We start from the raw sequence: 12,050 nt of genomic DNA, 5'->3' as shown, positions 1-12,050 counted from the left end.
AACATCTCATATGGTTCATGATGTTGAAAACGCCTTTGAAGTCCCGATTCTAAGCTGTAATGCATGGCACACTAAACTATCGAGTAGTCATCAGATCGAGCTTGCCAGACGTTCATAACATCAGCATCTGCTCCTGCAGCAGGCCTTTCACCTAGCGGTGCATCAAGGACATAATTCTTCTGCGTAGCAATGAGGATAATCCTCAAATCATGGATCCAGTCCACATCATTACTACTATCATCTTTCAACTTAGTTTTCTAGGAACATATAAAAAATAAAACAGGGGAGCTATACGCGAGCTATTGATCTATAACATAGATTTTCAAATACTATCAGGACTAAGTTCATGATAAATTAAGTTCAATTAATCATATTACTTAAGAACTCCCACTCAGATAGACATCCCTCGAGTCATCTAAATGATCATGTGATCCAAATCAACTAAACCATGTCCGATCATCACGTGAGATGGAGTAGTCTTCAATGGTGAGCATCTCTATGTTGATCATATCTACTATATGATTCATGTTCGACCTTTCGGTCTCCAGTGTTCCGAGGCCATGTATGTACATGCTAGGCTCATCAAGTTTAACCTGAGTATTCCGCATGTGCAAAACTGTCTTGCATCCATTGTATGTGAACGTATAGCCTATCACACCTGATCATCACGTGGTGTCTCAGCACGAAGAACTGTCACAACGGTGCATACTCAGGAAGAACACTTATACCTTGAAATTTTAGTAAGGGATCATCTTATAAGGCTATTGCCGTACTAAGTAAAATAAGATGCGTAATAGATAAACATCACATGCAATCAAAATATGTGACATGATATGGCCATCATCATCTTGTGTGTTTGATCTCCATCTCCAAAGCACCGTCATGATCTCCATTGTCACCGGCTTGACACCTTTATCTCCATCGTAGAGTGGTGCACTAGTAGAAAAAGGGCCTATTGTCCCGGTTCGCAAGGCCCATTTGTCACCTATGAGACATGTTTCCAACCAGCTGTTGAATGTCCTGATGTGTTCACATATAAACCAGTCGTCACATTGCTCTGGGTGTTTGGAGCGCAGACTGTTCTTGTGTTCAACGACATACGAGGTCACCAAGGTAGAGTTCTGTAGGACTGTGTAGTGTGCTTGAGACCAAGAAGGCCTGTCACTTCATATTATTGAGTCCCCTCCAAGCGTGCCTTTTCCAGTCATTCTCCCCTCATACTGTGATTTAGGAGACCTATCTTCTTAAGGCCAGGAATGAAGTCAACACAAAACCCAATGACATTCTCAGTTTGATGGCCCATGGAGATGCTTCCTTCTGGCCTAGCGCGATTACGGACATATTTCTTTAGGACTCCCATGAACCTCTCAAAGGGGAACATGTTGTGTAGAAATACGGGCCCCAGAATGACAATCTCGTCGACTAGATGAACTAGGACATGTTTCATGATATTGAAGAAGGATGGTGGGAACACCAGCTTGAAATTGACAAGACATTGCGCCACATCACTCCTTAGCCTTGGTATGATTTCTGGATCGATCACCTTCTGAGAGACTGCATTGAGGAATGCGCATAGCTTCACAATGGCTAATCGAACGTTTTCCGATAGAAGCCCCTGATACGTGTCCAACGTATCTATAATTTTTGATTGTTCCATGCTATATTATATCCTGTTTTGGACATTATTGGGCTTTATTATACACTTTTATATTATTTTTGGGACTAACCTATTAACCGGAGGCCCAGCCCAGAATTGCATTTTTTGCCTATTTCAGAGTTTCGTAGAAAAAGAATATCAAACGGAGTCCAAACGGAATGAAACCTTCGGGAACGTGATTTTTGGAACGAACATGATCCAGAGGACTTGGACCCTACGTCAAGAAAGCAACCAGGAGGGCACGAGGTAGGGGCGCGCCTACCCCCCCCCCCCCGGGCGTGCCCTCCACCCTCGTGGGGCCCACGTTGCTCCACCGGCGTACTTCTTTCTCCTATATATACCTATGTACCCCCAAACTACCAGATACGGAGCCAAAACCCTAATTCCACCACCGTAACTTTTTGTACCCATGAGATCCCATCTTGGGGCCTTTTCCGGAGCTCCACCGGAGGGGGCATCGATCACGGAGGGCTTCTACATCAACACCATAGCCTCTCCGATGAAGTGTGAGTAGTTTACTTCAGATCTTCGGGTCCATAGTTACTATCTAGATGGCTTCTTCTCTCTTTTTGGATCTCAATACAAAGTTCCCCCCCTCTCTTGTGGAGATCTATACGTTGTAATCTTCTTTTGCGGTGTGTTTGTTGAGACCGATGAATTGTGGGTTTATGATCAAGTTTATCTATGAACAATATTTGAATCTTCTCTTAATTCTTTTATGTATGATTGGTTATCTTTGCAAGTCTCTTCGAATTATCAGTTTGGTTTGGCCTACTAGATTGATCTTTCTTGCAATGGGAGAAGTGTTTAGCTTTGGGTTCAATCTTGTGGTGTCCTTTCCCAGTGACAGTAGGGGCAGCAAGGCACGTATTGTATTGTTGCCATCAAGGATAACAAGATGGGGTTTATATCATATTGCATGAGTTTATCCCTCTACATCATGTCATCTTGCTTAAAGCATTACTCTGTTCTCTTGAACTTAATACTCTAGATGCATGCTGGATAGCGGTCGATGTGTGGAGTAATAGTAGTAGATGCAGGCAGGAGTCAGTCTACTTGTCTCGGACGTGATGCCTATATACATGATCATACCTAGATATTCTCATAACTATGCTCAATTCTATCAATTGCTCAATAGTAATTTGTTTACCCACCGTAATACTTATGCTCTCGAGAGAAGCCACTAGTGAAACCTATGGCCCCCGGGTCTATTTTCCATCATATTAATCTTCCGTCAACAAGCTATTTCCTTTTCCGTTTATTTTGCTTTCTTTACTTTGCATCTTTATCATAAAAATACCAAAAAAAATTATCTTATCCTATCTATCAGATCTCACTTTTGTAAGTGACCGTGAAGGGATTGACAACCCCTTTATTGCGTTGGTTGCGAGGATTTTATTTGTTTGTGTAGGTGTGAGGGACTCGTGCGTGGCCTCCTACTGGATTGATACCTTGGTTCTCAAAAACTGAGGGAAATACTAACGCTACTTTGCTGCATCACCCTTTCCTCTTCAAGGCAAAACCAACACAGTGCTCAAGAGATAGCAAGAAGGATTTTTGGCGCCGTTGCCGGGGAGTCTACGCAAAAGTCAACATACCAAGTACCCATCACAAACCCTTATCTCCCGCATTACATTATTTTCCATTTGCCTCTCATTTGCCTCTCCCGCACTTCACCCTTGCCGTTTTATTCGCCCCCTCTTTTCGTTCGCCTTCCTCCTTCTTTTTGCCTCTTGCACTTTCTGCCATTATGTCTGAAATTGGGGAAATTATTGTCTATATGGACAATAATAATATCATTGAAAATTCAGATGCTCCTACTGAAGAACCCCCTATCTTACATACAAAAAAATTCCGAATTGGTAGTGGCGATATTATCGAAAAAGGAGTTATCCAGGATTTCTTTACTTGTGCCGGTGCTTTGCCTTCTATGGGTAGTTCTATTCTTGATAGAACTAGTAGTCTTGCGGACGCTATCGCCATGCTTGTAGTTGAACTTGAAAGACAATTTATGCACATGCATCCTTGCATACAAAGGATTTTCCTATAATTTTCTAATATTGAGCATTCTTCTGTTAAGCGTGCCGCTACTATCTTTTTGGCTCATGAGTTTGGATTTATAATAAAAGAGGCCAAAGAAATATTTGCGCATTATAGGGTAGACGTTGGCCGTCCTCCCATAGAGGCTAACCTTTTTGATCAAGAAGAAATAATGTGTTTTCAATCTCTAGACTTTGTTGCTTTCAATGAAAATCTTAGAAAAAGGGTTCCTACCAATGTTCTAGTTGACAGAATTTCTGAACTTAATAATGATTTGGCTATTTGAAATAATGAGCTAGGATATTCTCTCGAGTATAGGCTCACAAACTTTTGTCAAAAGAATGCTTATAATGATGAATTGGTTGTGCAATACGAAGGGCCGAAGGAGGAACCTATACCTCCTAAAGTTGATCTTGGGGACTTTGGTCCCATTAAATTTTCCCCTTTTGATTACTTTTGCTTGCCTCAAAGAAAACTTGCTGACGAACGTAGAGAATATGAAATGAGTTTTAATGATCTATCCTATTATTATGGCAATACCTAGATCTATCATTGCTTTTATGCCTAGCTAGGGGCGTTAAACGATAGCGCTTTTTGGGAGGCAACCCAATTTTACTTTTATTCCTTTCTTTTTGCCCCTGTTTAGTAATAAATAATTTATCTAGCCTCTGTTTTGGTTGTGTTTTTTGTGTTTAATTAGTGTTTGTGCCAAGTAGAACCGTTGGGAAGAGTTGGGGAAAGTCTTTTTAATCTTGCTATAAAAAACAGAAACTTTAGCGCTCACGAGAATTACTGCCATTTTATTTGGAAAGTGCTATTTAGTTAATTATTTTTTCAGATGATCAATAGATAAATTCCTCACGTCCAGCAATTTATTTTGGAATTTTTGGGGTTCCAGAACTTGTGTTATCTACAGATTACTACAGACTGTTCTGTTTTTGACAGGTTCTGTTTTTCGTGTGTTGTTTGCTTATTTTGATGAATCTATGGCTAGTAAAATAGTTTATAAACCATAGAGAAGTTGGAATACAGTAGGTTTAAAACCAATATAAATAAAGAATGAGTTCATTAAAGTACCTTGAAGTGGTGTTTTGTTTTCTTTCGCTAACGGAGCTCACGAGATTTTCTACTTTATGTTTTGTGTTGTGAAGTTTTCAAGTTTTGGGTAAAAGATTTGATGGATTATGGAACAAGGAGTGGCAAGAGCCTTAGCTTGGGGATTCCCATGGCACCCCAAGATAATCTAAATACAACTAAAATCCCAAGCTTGTAGGATGCCCCGGAAGGCATCCCCTCTTTCGTCTACTTCCATCGGTAACTTTACTTGGAGCTATATTTTTATTTACCACATGATATGTGTTTTGCTTGGAGCGTCTTGTATTATTTGAGTCTTTATTTGTTATTTTTACACAACCATCCTTGCTGTACACACCTTTTGAGAGAGATACACTTGATTCGGAAATTGTTAGAATACACTATGTGCTTCACTTATATCTTTTGAGTTATATAGTTTTTGCTCTAGTGCTTCACTTATATCTTTTAGGGCACTGTGGTGGATTTATTTTATAGAAACTATTGTTCTCTCATGCTTCACTTAGATTATTTTGAGAGTCCTACAAAATAGCGTGGTAATTTGCTTTAATTATGTTAGGCATTCAAGATTAATAAAAAAATTCCTATGAGTGTGTTGAATACTATGAGAAGTTTGATACTTGATAATTGTTTTGAGATATGGAGATGGTGATATTAGAGTCGTGCTAGTTGAGTAGTTGTGAATTTGAGAAATGCTTGTGTTGAAGTTTGTGATTCCCGTAGCATGCACGTATGGTGAACCGTTATGTGAAGAAGTTGGAGCATGAATTATTTATTGATCGTCTTCCTTATGAGTGGCGGTCGGGGACGAGCGATGGTCTTTTCCTACCAATCTATCCCCCTAGGAGCATGCGCGTAGTACTTTGCTTCGATAACTAATAGATTTTTGCAATAAGTATGTGAGTTCTTTATTACTAATGTTGAGTCCATGGATTATACGCACTCTCACCCTTCCGTCATTGCTAGCCTCTCTAATACCGCGCACCTTTCGCCGGTATCATACACTCACCATATACCTTCCTCAAAACAGCCACCATACCTACCTATCATGGCATTTCCAAAGCCATTCCGAGATATATTGCCATGCAACTTTCCACCGTTCCGTTTACCATGACACACTCCATCATTGTCATATTGCTTTGCATGATCATGTAGTTGACATTTTAGTTGTGGCAAAGCCACCGTTCATAATTCTTTCATACAAGTCATTCATGCGTCATTGCTATCCCGGTATACCGCCGGAGGCATTCATATAGAGTCATACTTTGTTCTAGCATCGAGTTGTAATCATTGAGTTGTAAATAAATAGAAGTGTGATGATCATCATTCATAGAGTATTTTCCCAAAAAAAGAGAAAGGCCAAATAAAAAAAGGAAGGCCAAAAAAAGGTACAATACTACTATCCTTTTTCCACACTTGTGCTTCAAACTAGCACCATGATCTTCATGACAGAGAGTCTCCTATGTTATCACTTTCATATACTAGTGGGAATTTTTCATTATAGAACTTGGCTTGTATATTCCAATAATGGGCTTCCTCAAAATGTTGGGGAACGTAGAAGAAATTCAAAATTTTCCTACGTGTCACCAAGATCTATCTATGGAGAAACTAGCAACGAGGGGAAGGAGAGTGCATCTACATACCCTTGTAGATCGCTATGCGGAAGCGTTCAAGAGAACGGGATGAAGGAGTCGTACTCGTCGTGATCCAAATCACCGGAGATCCTAGTGCCGAATGGACGGCACCTCCGCGTTCAACACACGTACAGCCCGGTGACGTCTCCCATGCCTTGATCCAGCAAGGAGAGAGGGAGAGGTTGAGGAAGACTCCATCCAGCAGTAGCACAATGGCGTGGTGGTGGTGGAGGAGCGTGGTACTCCAGCAAGGCTTCGCCAAGCACCGCAAGAGGCGAGGAGGGAGAGGGGTAGGGCTGCGCCAAGAAGGAGAGGAACTCGTGTTTGTTGGGCAGCCCAAACCTCAAGTATATATAGGGGAAGGGAAGGGGCTGCGCCCCCACCTAGGGTTCCCTCCCTAGGGGTGGCGGCAGCCTCCCAGATCCCATCTGGGTGGCGGCCACAAGGGGGAGAGGGGGAGGCGCACCTGGGGTGGGCCTTAGGGCCCAACTGCCCTAGGGTTTGCCCCCCTTCCCTCTTGGAGGCGCCTTGGGCCTTGGTGGGGGGGCGCACCAGACCACCTGGGGCTGGTCCCCTCCCACACTTGGCCCATGCAGCCCTCCGAGGCTGGTGGCCCCACTTGGTGGACCCCCGGACCCCTCCGGTGGTCTCGGTACACTACCGGTAAAACCCGAAACCTTTCCGGTGACCAAAACAGGACTTCCCATATATAAATCTTTACCTCCGGACCATTCCGGAACTCCTCGTAACGTCCGGGATCTCATCCGGGACTCCGAACAACATTCGGTAACCACGTATATCTATTCCTTATAACCCTAGCGTCATTGAACCTTAAGTGTGTAGACCCTACGGGTTGGGGAACCATGCAGACATGACCGAGATGTTCTCTGGTCAATAACCAACAACGGGATCTGGATACCCATGTTGGTTCCTACATGTTCCACGATGATCTCATCGGATGAACCACGATGTCGAGGATTCGATCAATCCCGTATACAATTCCCTTTGTCTAGCGGTACGATACTTGCCCGAGATTCGATCGTCGGTATCCCGATACCTTGTTCAATCTCGTTACTGGCAAGTCTCTTTACTCGTTCCATAACACATCATCCCGTGATCAACTCCTTGGTCACATTGTGCACATTATGGTGATGTCCTACCAAGTGGGCCCAGAGATACCTCTCCGTTTACACGGAGTGACAAATCCCAGTCTCGATTCGTGCCAACCCAACAGACACTTTCGAAGATACCCGTAGTGCACCTTTATAGCCACCCAGTTACGTTGTGACGTTTGGCACACCCAAAGTATTCCTACGATCTCCGGGAGTTGCACAATCTCATGGTCTAAGGAAATGATACTTGACATTAGAAAAGCTTTAGCAAACGAACTACACGATCTATGTGCTAGGCTTAGGATTGGGTCTTGTCCATCACATCATTCTCCCAATGATGTGATCCCGTTATCAATGACATCCAATGTCCATGGCCAGGAAACCGTAACCATCTATTGATCAACGAGCTAGTCAACTAGAGGCTTACTAGGGACATGGTGTTGTCTATGTATCCACACATGTATATGAGTTTCCTATCAATACAATTCTAGCATGGATAATAAACGATTATCATGAACAAGGAAATATAATAATAATCAATTTATTATTGCCTCTAGGGCATATTTCCAACAGTCTCCCACTTGCACTAGAGTCAATAATCTAGTTCACATCGCCATGTGATTAACACTCACAGGTCACATCGCCATGTGACCAACATCCAAAGAGTTTACTAGTGTCACTAAACTAGTTCACATCATCATGTGATTAAGACTCAATGAGTTCTGGGTTTGATCATGTTTTGCTTGTGAGAGAGGTTTTAGTCAATGGGTCTACAACATTCAGATCCGTATGTACTTCGCAAATCTCTAGGTCATATTATAAATGCTGCTTCCACGCTCCACTTGGAGCTATTCCAAATGGTTGCTCCACTATACGTATCCGGTTTGCTACTCAGAGTCATTCGAATAGGTGTTAAAGCTTGCACCGATGTAACCCTTTACGTCGAACTCTTTATCACCCCCATAATCGAGAAACATGTCCTTATTACTCCAAGGACAATTTTGACCGCTATCTGGTGATCCACTCCTGGATCACCTTTGTACCCTCTTGCCAGACATGTGGCAAGGCACACATCAGGTGCGGTACTCAGCATGGCATACCGTATAGAGCCTATGACAAAAGCATAGGGGACGACATTCGTCCTTTCTCTTTCTTCTGCCGTGGTCGAGCTTTAAGTCTTAACTTCATACCTTACAACTCAGGCAAGAACTCCTTCTTTGACTGATCCATCTTGAACACCTTCAAGATCATGTCAAGGTATGTGCTCATTTGAAAGTACCATTAAGCGTTTTGATCTGTCCTTATAGATCTTGATGCTCAACATTCAAGTAGCTTAATCCAGGCTTTCCATTGAAAAACACTTTTCAAATAACTCTGCATGCTTTCTAGAAATTCTACATCATATCTGATCAACAATATGTCAACAACATATATTCATCAGAAATTCTATAGTGCTCCCACTCACTTCTTTGGAAATACAAGTTTCTCATAAACTTTGTATAAACCCAAAATCTTTGATCATCTCATCAAAGCGTACATTCCAACTCCGAGATGCTTACTCCAGCCCTTAGAAGGATTGCTGGAGCTTTGCATACTTATTAGCATCTTTCAGGATTGACAAAACCTTCTGGTTGTATCACATACAACCTTTCCTCAAGAAAATCATCAAGGAAACAATGTTTGACATCCTATCTGCAAGATTTCATAAATAATGCTAATATAATTCCAATAGACTCTTAGCATCGCTACGAGTGAGAAAGTCTCATCGTAGTCAACTCCTTGAACTTGTCGGAAAACATCTTAACGACAAGTCGAGCTTTCTTAATGGTGACATTTACCATCATTGTCTGTCTTCCTTTTAAAATCCATCTGTACTCAACAGCCTTACGACCATCGAGCCGTTCTGCCAAAGTCTACACTTTGTTCTCATACATGGATCCTCTCTCGGATTTTATGGCCTCAAGCCATTTATCGGAATCCAGGCCCACCATCGCTTCTCCATAGCTCGTAGGTTCATTGTTGTCTAGCAACATGACTTCCAAGACAGGATTATGTATCACTCTGAAGTAGTATGCATCCTTGTCATCCTACGAGGTTTGGGAGTGACTTGATCCGAAGTCTCATGATCAATATCATAAGCTTCCACTTCAATTGGTGTAGGTGCCACAGGAACAACTCTTTGTGCCCTCCTATACACTAGTTGAAGTGACGGTTCAATAACCTCATCAAGTCTCCACCATCCTCCCACTCAATTCCTTCGAGAGAAACTTTTCCTCGAGAAAGGACCTGATTCTAGAAACAATCCCTTATTGCTTTCGGATCTGAGATAGGAGGTATACCCAACTATTTGGGTGTCCTATGAAGATGCATTTATCTGCTTTGGGTTCGAGCTTATCAGCCTGAAACTTTTTCACATAAGCGTCGCAGCCCCAAACTTTTAAGAAATGACGGCTTAGGTTTCTCTAAACCATAGTTCATATGGTGTCATCTCATCGGAATTACGTGGTGCCCTATTTAAAGTAAATGTGGTTGTCTCTAATGCCTAACCCATAAACTATCGTGGTAATTCGATAAGAGACATCATGGTATGCATCATATCCAATAGGGTGAAGTTATGATGTTCGGACACACCATCACACTATGGTGTTCCAGGCTGTATTAGTTGTGAAACAATTTCCACAATGTCTTAATTCTGTGCCAAACTCGTAATTCAGATATTCATCTCTATGATCATATCATAGATATTTTATCCTCTTGTCACGATGATCTTTCAACTTCACCCTGAAATTACTTGAACCTTTCAATAATTCAGACTCATGATTCATCAAGTAAATATACTCAACATCTACTCAAATCATCTGTGAAGTAAGAACATAACGATATCCACTACATGCCTTAGCACTCATTGGACTGCACACATCAAAATGTATTACTTCCAACAAGTTGCTTTCTAGTTCCATTTTACTAAAAACGAGGCTTTCAGTCATCTTGCCCATGTGGTATGATTTGCATGTCTCAAGTGATTCAAAAATCAAGTGAGTCCAAATGGTCCATTTGCATGGAGTTTCTTCATGCATATACACCAATAGACATGGTTTGCATGTCTCAAACTTTTCAAAAACGAGTGAGCCCAAAGATCCATCAACATGGAGCTTCTTCATGCGTTTTATACCGATATGACTTACGTGGCAGTGCCATAAGTAGGTGGTACTATCATTACTATCTTATATCTTTTGGCATGAACATGTGTATCACTATGATCGAGATTCAATAAACCATTCATTTTAGGTGCAAGACCATTGAAGGTATTATTCAAATAAACAGAGTAACCATTATTCTCCTTAAATGAATAACCGTATTGCGTTAGACATAATCCAATCATGTCTATGCTCAACGCAAACACCAATCTTGATGGTAGAGGGAGCGTACGATATTTGATCAACCTTGGAAATACTTCCAATACATATCGCCATCTCACCTTTTAGCTAGTCTCCGTTTATTCCGTAGCTTTTATTTCGAGTTACTAACACTTAGTAACCGAACCGGTATCTAATACCCTGGTGCTACTAGGAGTACTAGTAAAGTACACATTAACACAATGTATATCCAATATACTTCTACCGACCTTGCCAGCCTTCTCATCTACCAAGTATCTAGGGTAATTCTGCTCCAGTGGTTGTTCCCCTTATTACAGAAGCACTTAGTCTCGGGTTTGGGCTCAACTTTGGGTTTCTTCATTAGAGCAGCAGCTGATTTGCCTTTTCATGAAGTATCCCTTCTTGCCCTTGCCCTTCTTGAAACTAGTGGTTTCACTAACCATCAACAATTGATGCTCCTTCTTGATTTCTACTTTCGCGGTGTCAAACATCGCGAATATTTCAAGGATCATCATATCTATCCCAGATATGTTATAGTTCATCACGAAGCTCTAGCAGCTTGGTGGCAATGACTTCAGAGAAATATCACTATCTCATCTGGAAGATCAACTCCCACTTGAATCAAATGATTGTTGTACTCAGACAATCTGAGCACAAGCTCAACAATTGAGCTTTTCTCCCTTAGTTTGCAGGCTAAGAAAATCGTCAGAGGTCTTATACCTCTTGACGTGGGCACGAGCCTGAAATTCCAATTTCAGCCCTCGAAACATCTCATATGTTTCGCGACGTTTCAAAACGTCTTCGGTGCCTCAACTCTAAACCATTTAACTGAACTATCACGTAGTTATCAAAATGTGTATGTCAGATGTTCGCAACATCCACAGACGATGTTCGAGGTTCAGCACACTGAGCGGTGCATTAAGGACATAAGCCTTCTATGAAGCAATGAGGACAATCCTCAGTTTACGGACCTAGTCCGCATAATTGCTACTATCAACTTTCAACTAAATTTTCTCTAGGAATATATCTAAACAGTAGAACTGAAGCGTGAGCTACGACATAATTTGCGAAGACCTTTTGACTATGTTCAGGATAATTAAGTTCATCTTATGAACTCCCACTCAGATAGACATCCATC

This window comes from Triticum urartu, chromosome 4A, assembly GCF_056163025.1.
Source record: "Triticum urartu cultivar PI428250 chromosome 4A, HENAU_Tu73, whole genome shotgun sequence".
Taxonomy (NCBI): Eukaryota; Viridiplantae; Streptophyta; class Magnoliopsida; order Poales; family Poaceae; genus Triticum; species Triticum urartu.
Note: the sequence above shows the minus strand (reverse complement) of the source record.